This window comes from Haplochromis burtoni, unplaced genomic scaffold, assembly GCF_018398535.1.
Source record: "Haplochromis burtoni strain Fernald_Lab_line unplaced genomic scaffold, NCSU_Asbu1 Contig_112, whole genome shotgun sequence".
NCBI lineage: Eukaryota > Metazoa > Chordata > Actinopteri > Cichliformes > Cichlidae > Haplochromis > Haplochromis burtoni.
In genome coordinates, this window is record NW_024582473.1 from 438,050 (window position 1) to 447,648 (window position 9,599).

Genomic DNA, 9,599 nt, shown 5'->3' on the forward strand with positions numbered 1-9,599 from the left:
AATGTTGAATATTATTACACAGAAGAAGAAAAAAACAACTACACGTAAAAATAATGACATGGTGACGCCTCTACCTTTGTAAGTGGAGGGACAGTAACTGCATGTAAAACCTGAAGACAGTCAGATTAACAGTAACAGTATTTCGTCTCGATCTGCCTTTCTGCAATTCATCTCATGTAAACAATAACGTGGAGCACAGCCTGACGTGAAAAGAGGCACATACCTTTGATGTTGCCAGACAAACTCTGTATTCCTCGTCCGCAATAAAGGAGTTTTAAAAAATCTCCCTTTTCAGTGATTCGAAACGCCGTTTACATGTGGATGAAACAGCTGGTTTTCAAAAATGCCTGTGTAGGTGTGGACATAGCGTAAAAGAGTTAGTAGTTTATTTTATTACTAACTGTCATTTATTGCAGGTGCACGCACAGGGGGATGGGGGGGCGCGAACATTTTTCATGTAAAACAAAGGGGGGCCCAGCAAAAAATGTTTGGGAAACACTGGGTTAAATGATGGCTCTATAATTCAAGGTTTTCTTTAATTACACCCAACAGACATTACTACATTTTTACATGTCACTGAGTGTCTGTCCACAAATACACAGACAAAGACATACATCTGCCAAAGGGCGCAAAATACCACTGTTGTATTTTCTGCTACAGTTTTTAAAAATGTTAGATGTTAGACAAACACAAAAATGAAAAACACAGTTAAAATAGCACCAGCTGTGTTACCACATGTGATGAAGTGAGAGCTTCTTAAAAGTGGCAAAAAGCAAAACCCCAACATAATTGAATGGTTCTGTTTTCTCATAAGCAATAGCCTAATCACGCTGAATCAATTTCCCCTTTTCTTTGTTGTCTCCTCATTTTTCCTGCTGTTTGTTACTAATTAAAAAGAAATTAGTAAAAGGGAGCTTGTGCATTTAAAACCGAGAGCCTTTATCACATTCTTTAAAGCGGTTGCTGTGCAATCACTGATAATCCATTAACAGATTCATTTTCTTGGCCAACAAAGGCCAAGAGATTAGACAAACGGCAATGCATTTTGTAAATAATCCATTGTTTTATTTAGATTAGACTGGTTGATGGTACAGGAGGCAAAATTGGAGGAAAAAATATGGGTCTTGGTTTCAAACCCACGTGACCATTAAAAAATGGATTTTTTTCTCACACTCAACTATTTCTCAGCAAAGTTAAATGCATTTTCAAATCTCAGCAACTAGCTTAATGTCTTACCCATCTTCAAATTCAGCCTTCGGTTTGCTCTAAGTTATATATCTGCAAAATTTCTTGATTGCACAGACAGACAGATCTGATCTGCCCACAGACATGTAAACACCTTTTGTAATAGTATCTGCTGCTGTAGCTGGACACAATCAGCTACACCGTCCACTTTGGTACTGGAACATGCTGAATTATTGAACTGAACTACTGTTGACTTATAAGGCCTAAAATAAAATTAACAGCAAAAATTCAGAATTATTGATTAGTCTAAGGAGTAAAAGAACAAGTGAACACAAAACCGAAATATTACTGTCTGTAAACACATTTTTGGCCACTTGGGAGACTGATTTGCATCAAATTGGCCTCTGAGATGAGATTGACTATTTGCAGAGAGCTCCTTCATGGACAGCAGCTATTTCTGTAGATGAGTACTGTGAGAATGAACTGAAATAGTTGTAGGTGGGTCAGCTAAATGACTGTGAAACATTAAGAGCCACAAAGATCTGAATCATTACTCTCAGTATATTCCTCGCTGCAACCAACCCTTCTTTGTTTCTTTAGACATTTGTTAAAGTTTTTTTTTTCATTCATTCTCAACAATCATTAGGTTGGGCTCATACTCAACCTTTGTTTCACTGTCATCTAAAATGCCTGTAAAGGTTCAAGATCACCTCAACAACAAATGTAGAAAGTTTGGTCATTGTATGTCTTTCACTTTCATGTTGACAAAGTCAGCCCACAGACATACAAACACCCACCACGTGCAAAGGTCTTTTTTCAGTAAAAACACGCTTTATCAGACTTGCCGAGCAAAGACCTCCAGCTGGTATGGGTGGTTTGCAGCCAAGTCTGAAGTGGCGTGAGGTCTGAAGTCCTGGTCCTCGTACACCAAAAGGCTGGATTGTACACTCGGGTTAGAAATTAGTTACAAAAGGAGGAGTTCAAGTATCTTGGGATCCTGTTCACAAAGAATGAGTGAGGAGTGAAAGATGGACTGGATCAGCATCTGCAGTGATGCAGAGCCGAGTGAGAAGGTGAGGCTGACGATTTATGGGTCAAGTACACCCATATGGAAAAGTTATATATAAATCTTATAAAGTTTGTACCTGTCTTGTGTGAAACTTGTATGAAAAGCATACAAGAGTAAAAACAGATATAAGATCCCTTGAAAAATTATATAATGAAACTTGTATGTTTTGGATACTTACTAAAACAATATATGAAAGTAATGAGAAAGTGGCCACTTTCATGAGTAAATCATGTAAGCCTTATATGATTTACTCATGAAAGTGGCCACTTTCATGAGTTAAGTCATATAAGTTTTTACTATTTCTTTTCCATATGGGCATTCCTGCACTCATAACTAAAAGCGGCAGAGGGGAGATCCAGATGAGGTGTTACAGCATCTGCTCAGGTTGCCTCCATGATTTCTTCTAAGTGAGCTGTTGCAGGCATGGCCGACTTAAAGATTACTCCAGCTTGGCTGTGCCCACCTAGAAGAGCTGGAGGGAGTAGAAGATCTGGGCTTCTCTGATTAGACTGCTGCCTCTGTGACCTGATCCAGGGTGAACTATGTAGGGATGGAATTTATCAAACACTGTTACTGTAATAGAAAAATGATAACAAGTTTGTCACTCTGAAACATATAGAATATCAAGCAGTTGCTTATTTGGTGCATAACTGAGGTCTAGGTCACCACTGTGATGACTCTAACACTATCCTTTCAGAATGTGTCATTTTTCTTCTTTTTAAATACTGTTCATACCCAACATGCACTTAGAACAAAAATGTGACAAGATAACAAAAGTCACATGCTACATGCTCCCTACCACGATTGGTACATTCAACCTATCTTATCCCCAATCTGCAGCCCCAGGAAGTGGGCAAGTTTGAGCCACTTTATTATAAAGTTGTTTTTAATTCAATTCCAGACATGGAAAATATTCTAAGAAGAGTTTGGGCAGATAGTAAATGTTGGAGCTATTAGCTGAGTACACTGCCTGAGAGTATCATATTGTGCTTTATTCACCGCATCCATCTGAATGTATTTAATGACAAAATTGATGCTGTATTCCGAAACAACTTTTCCCCAAACTTTTCTTTACAAAATCATGACAATGTGCTCAGTTAGCATTATGCAGGGTCACTCACACTGGAGACATATTGGAGGCATTTATCTATATCCATTTACAAACACCAGAGCTGTGGACAAAGGCGTTTGCTAATGCAGGCTTGAGGAAGAAAAACATATCAGGTACAGAAAAAGGAGGCATGTCTTGGCAGGAAATCTCCCGGGACACCAGGGTTCACTGAGCGCTGGTGGTCTTTAAACTCCCTTGCTGCTGAGGGTGTGTTTTGCTGAGACAGTGATTCATTAACATACATATGAGAAAAGTGTACTCACAGGAGAATTAGAAGATTTAAGTTTTTAACTGTGTAAGGCTTTGACAGGCGTGTGTGTGTGTGTGTGTGTGTGTGTGTGTGTGCTCTTGAGGTCATATTGAAAGTGTGTGAAAGAGCGTGTTCCCTATTTGTCCTTGATGCTTTATTTCCACAGAAAGTGGTCAATTAGTTCCAAAAGTGTATCAGGTGGATTTAAAAATATGATAATGCATGCAGCAAAGTGGACGAGTTTGCTTAGGCACGATGCTAGGCAATTTAGTGCTTCACAGCTATTGTAGCTGCTTTAAGACTGCAAAGCCTTAGGCTCTTTACAGAGTAATAAAGGGTGGTCAGTCTGTGCATAAAAGGCAGCAAGGAGTTGAGTGTTTAAATACTTAACCGCTATGCATATACATGCAGGTTTTGTAGGAATTTAAATGGGATTTAATGTTTCTATAAAACAGACACCTAGGGGTTGAAAATATTCATCTTATAAACGGCAGTCTTTATTTATGTTTTTCTTTGAAGTTTTTGGGACATGCTGATAAATTATCTAGCTAAAAAAATGAAAAAGTAATTCAAGGATACAAACTATTTAAGGTTGATGCCAGGCAAGCCTCACTTGGTTAGTGTTTGCAAGGGAAACACAGCAGAAGTAGCTTACAAAGCAAATAAGAACATTGTTATGGATTCTTTGCTATACGTAAAAGCATGAGTAGCTGACAGTTACACACCAGTTCATGTTGGTAGTGTTTACTTTGTTATTTGTTATTTAGTTTTGCTTCCCGGTATTCCGTGATTACTGTTGCCTGCTGATAGTTACTTCCACTTTCTTATTTGGGTCTTAATTATTTACACAAAGCATCATTATGTCATAATATTCTTTTCATTATTTAATTCCTTTTTTAAAAAACATGTGTGACCAAATGATTGTACACCACTGCTGCCTTTTTGGTCAGGACACACTTTTAAAATAAATTTTTAATCTCAATACTTTCATTTTTTTTCCTGGATATATAAAGTTTGAATAAAATAAATTAACACTTCTGTATTTTCATATGTGAACCCAACTCATTTACTTAACAGCTGCAGCTTTTTCTTCTTTAACCTTAGTGCATGGGTTGTAATTAACTAGCAGAAACAAATCTGTGATACAGTGACAAATTCAACCAGTGCATTTATTGGCATTTGTAGCAACAAGGCCAGTGGAGGAGCTGGGATCAAACCACCAACCTTACATTTAATTTAGAACGCATGATGCCTCCTTTACTCCAACTAGATTACCAAATGTATTTAATAAAAAAATAGTTAGCAGTGTGTGACATAATAGCATTTTCCACTGAGCGAGCAATTACACTCCTTTTTAATAGCACCACAACAATTAAAATTTGTTTCAAGGGAACCTGTAAAACCAAATTGTATCCAGACTGAGAAGGTTCATTCAAAACTGCAATAATATTACAGTTTTTTTTCACAAAAATATTTCTGACAGTATTTATGACCAAAAAGGCTTTGGGGGGCTTTCAACCTGGAAGTGCAGGATTCAGAGGCTAGTGTTGCTAAGCTCGTATAATACCCACATTGTGTTGTAGTTTATTTGTGTTGGGTAAATTAAGTTTACATTTACAAATAAGCTGACTTGTCCACTTTGCCATGATAAGAGCAGGAGCAAAGCCAACACATGACACCATCTGCTGCCACAACAAGCATCACCTGTAGGCAGTGCTGTGAGTGGCAAACACTTGTCCTTTAATCAAAGCAAAGGGCTGCCAGTTAATAACCAAGGAAGAGGAGGTATAGATGCCAAAAGCAAAAGACAACACCTGTTGTAACAGGCTAAAACCCTGCTAGCAGCTGTTATAAGGAGAAGTAAGAGTGTGAACAAGCATGCAGACACTTTCTCATATTCATGTGGGTGGAGGTGTTAAACGGTTTGACTGAAGGGTGGTACTAGAAGAAAGGTCACAAGGTTGTTTATCCACGAGGATTGTTTAAGAAAATATTATGTGGCGATTTTGTGTGCAAAAATGGTATTTTGGCCAAAAGGTGAGGGAGATCACAAAATCAATATTTGGTATTTGGCAAATAAGGTGATTACCATTGGAAGGATCATAAGTAGGGATGGGTACCGGTATCCGATGCCATTATGGCACTGGTTCTGACATAAACGGTAGTAACCAGACCGAAAAACAGCGCACATTTTGGTGCTTTTTTTTGCTGAGATGTAATACACTTTGGATTCTAGTCAATCATTTTACCTTTCCAAGGATAGTGGAAAGGTAAGGCGGGCCCAGGTACATACGTTCTTTTACAGCAGAACTACAGATTAAAAATGGCCAAGGTGAAGCGGTCAGAAGTCTTGCTGTACTTCACAGTAGTGATGGGATTTCCGGCTTTTTTTAGAGAACCGGCTCTTTCGGCTTCGGCTCACTAAAAAGAGCCGGCTCTTTCAGCTCCGAACCGGCTCTTCAGGTTGTTTTGTTGCTTTAATTAATTTATTATTAACAATAATATAAAATTATGCACAAAAGGAATTACTAATGTAAAAAAGTGGTTTTATGTTTATATATAAATATATGCGGTGGCCCCTAGAGACAAAGCACGTACAAACTCCAAAACACATTTCTAGCGTTAACTGAACTTCCAAAACAGAGCTACCTAGATCACTTAAATTACACAATTGAAAGCATATGTGTATTGTTTGTGTATTTATACACAAGCACTCATATATATTCAAATAATTTAAAAAAATGTTCATTTACCTGTTACTACCACACACCAAATCCGGTCGTTGGTACTTGCTGGCTTGTGTAGCCACTAGGTAACAAAAGCTCAACACTGCGCCCTAGCATCCTGGAGCACTTCTGTTGTCTTTTGTACGTGTTTTGGAGTTTTTACGTGCTTTGTCTCTAGGGGCCACCGTAAATATACTTTTATTTATTCACTCCACATAAAATGTAATAAATAAATCATATAATACAAAAACCAACTATTCACATTTCAACTTTTAACTATTTAAATTTTCAGCTTTTTCCTTTTAAACAAATTTAAAGTGAAACAACACAAAACACTGCAAACCACAACACAATTAAATATAAAAAAGCTGCAAAAAGAAAAATGCTGCAACACCTGTTTAACCCGAGTGACCACCCGGTCAGCTGGTGGGTAACAGGCATCTCCGAAAACGTTAGAGCACTTATGCAAATATGTGATGTCTTGATGAATCGAGCAGATATTAGAAGTTTACACAGCACCATTCTCGCATGAAAATATCTTAAAAGTTTATTTTGTGACCCAGAAAGAGTAATATTTCAAACTCCGCCACTCTGTGTTCCTCCGCCACTGCCTCGTTTGAGTTTTGGACGAAATGGATTCTGGGATATTGCATTTCGTCATTTCGAGCTGATTGGAGACCAGAACAGCCAATCAGATTTTTTTGCATCCAAGTCTGTGATTGGCTGGTTTTGTGGCACAAATATAACGGTGTACAGAAAGAGTTGAGCATGCACGGGCAGAAATGTTGAGAGCGTGAGCAACACATTGCGAGCGAGCGCAAGTGCAAAAACTGAGCAAGAGAGGCTGCTATTGTGTGTGTGTGGATAACAGCAAACACTGAAATACATTTTTTGCACGCAGCAATGAATTTTGTTCACTCAAATTCAGCTTTTCTTCGCTCAAAATAAATTTCTCCTCAAAATGCAACACTTGCATCTGCAATTTGTTTTTTACGTGCGCTCAGAATAGTGGCACAAAAATAACGCCATATAGAGCTGCAGAAAAGGCTAACGTTGTTGTCTTTTTACAAAAAAAAAAACAGCTAAACATGAGAGGTTATAGGACAAAGTTTGTGTTTTCCATTGTTTAAGCACCAGTTCCAACCAAATGAGGTATGTTGTATCAACAGAAAAGGCTAACTTGGTTATCATTTTGCAGAAAAAAAGAGACTTCTACAAATAAAAACATAAGAGGTTTTTGGACAAAGTTTGTGTTCTCCATTCTTTAAGCACCGGTTCGACCACCGTTTAAGCACCGGCACCGTTTCAAAAGTACCGGTTTGGCACCGATATCGGATAAAACCTAAACGATACCCATCCCTAATCATAAGGTCACTAAACAGACCACATCATCTACATGTTTGTATGTGGCTCCCGATGAAAGAAAAGGTGCAGGTGTTAGAAATCATGGTAAAATTGTCCACTGGGGATAATCAATAACCAGAGTTACCATTCTCTGAGTCTGCACTTTCTAATTTTTATGAATGGCCACACCACATTCAAGATGTTGATGGACAAAAATCTGTCATGAGCCACAGCATGATGTTAAAGGGAATAAAATAATGTGATAACCTTTTTCATATAAAATTAGAAATAAAATTGCAAAAAAAACCCCTAAAACAAATCCTTGTCAGATGCCCGAACCACCTCAACTGGCTCCTTTCAATGTGGAGGAGCAGCTGCTCTACTCTGAGCCCCTCCCGAATTGCCGAACTTCTCACCCTATCTCTAAGGGAGAGGCCAGCCACCCCTCCTGCCGCTTGTATTCGCAATCTTGTTCTGTCGGTCACTACCCACAGCTCGTGACCATAGGTGAGGGTAGGGACGTAGATCGACTGGTAAATTGAGAGCTTCGCTTTTACATTCAGCTCTATCTTCACCACAACAGAACGGTACAGCGTCCGCATCACTGCAGCTGCTGCACCAATCCGTCTGTCGATCCCCCGCTCCCTTCTCCCATCACTCGTGAACAAGACGCGGAGATACTTAAACTCCTCCACTTGGGGCAGGGTCTCGTCCCTGACCCGGAGTGGGGACTCCATCCTTTTCTGCCTGAGGACCATGGCTTCAGATTTGGAGGTAAAAACATGAAAATGGAAATAAAACATGTTATATGTTATTGTATGCATTAAATTAGTTCCAAAAGTGTATCAGGCAAGAGCTACAGAATCTTACTCAGAACCAAAACCCTGCCCATTACCCTTATCTGTCCTTGATTTGGAAAATGTTTATGTATTCACATAGCTGACTAGTAGGTTGACCCTAGGTTTAACCTGAAGTATTTCCATGCTTTTCATGGAAGACACAAACTTATTAAAGAATAGTCAGGCTATTCTTTGGCGACTTTGAAGTTTACTTTAGGTACTTAAAGATATATATTTTGCATTTATTTGCCCCATTAAATACTTAAATAGGAGTCTAAATACTTGGAAAATAATTATCAAAACAAAATTAGGTTTAAACCCAGTCTAGTGAGCATCTTCTGCACGTTGTCCTGCTTCCAGAAGGACAATGTGACCATCTTTACAAAGCAAAAGTAAAGTGTGAATTTTTAATTTTTATCATTAGTAACCAGATCTCAATCCAACAGAGCACCTTTGGGATGTGCTGGAACAGGAGAGTCACATCATGGGTGTGCAGTCAACAAATCGGGAACAACTGTGTGACGCTATCATGCCTTTTCCTGAATTCTTTTCAAGCATCAGACGCTCAGGATGATGTCCCTGGCTCCGCTCGTGTAACAAAACAAAATGAAATACTTATTATTGATGGAAAAAAAACTACTTGGTGAACAAAGTTTGTTGTGCTAGGAGTTTACAAGAGTACAGCAGTTCATCAGAGATATTCTAACAGTCCCCCCCCCCTTTTTTTTTTTGTTTTCTGTCTTATAACAAGTTTTTGCAAGTAATTTTTCTGCCCATTCATCATGCAATGATCCAAACCAGGTGGAGGAAATTTCTGCTATTCCCACAACAATGGATTGTGAAACCTTTAAGTGAACTGCGACAAACATTACCTTGAATCCTGAAACCAATTATGTGCTGTTTGTAGCAAAATCCTTATATGCATTCTTGCAGGAAATATACAAAATAAAATCATGACTGAGCAGAAAGAATTACAAGCTGGCATTCATTTTAAGTGAGATGTGTGCAGGACAGCAATTCTAGCGTGTGTGTGTGTGTGTGTGTGTGTGTGTGTGTGTGTGTGTGTGTGTGTGTG

At 38.6% G+C, this 9,599-nt stretch overlaps 1 long non-coding RNA gene across 1 annotated transcript; it reads left to right on the forward strand.

Annotated features, from left to right (window-relative positions):
• Positions 1-2,052: 2,052 nt before the first annotated feature.
• On the forward strand, positions 2,053-9,484 carry LOC121814972. Its single transcript, XR_006054695.1, has 3 exons — positions 2,053-2,258; positions 8,269-8,459; positions 8,971-9,484. It is a non-coding gene; the product is annotated as an uncharacterized LOC121814972 (long non-coding RNA).
• The last annotated feature ends 115 nt before the right edge of the window (positions 9,485-9,599 follow it).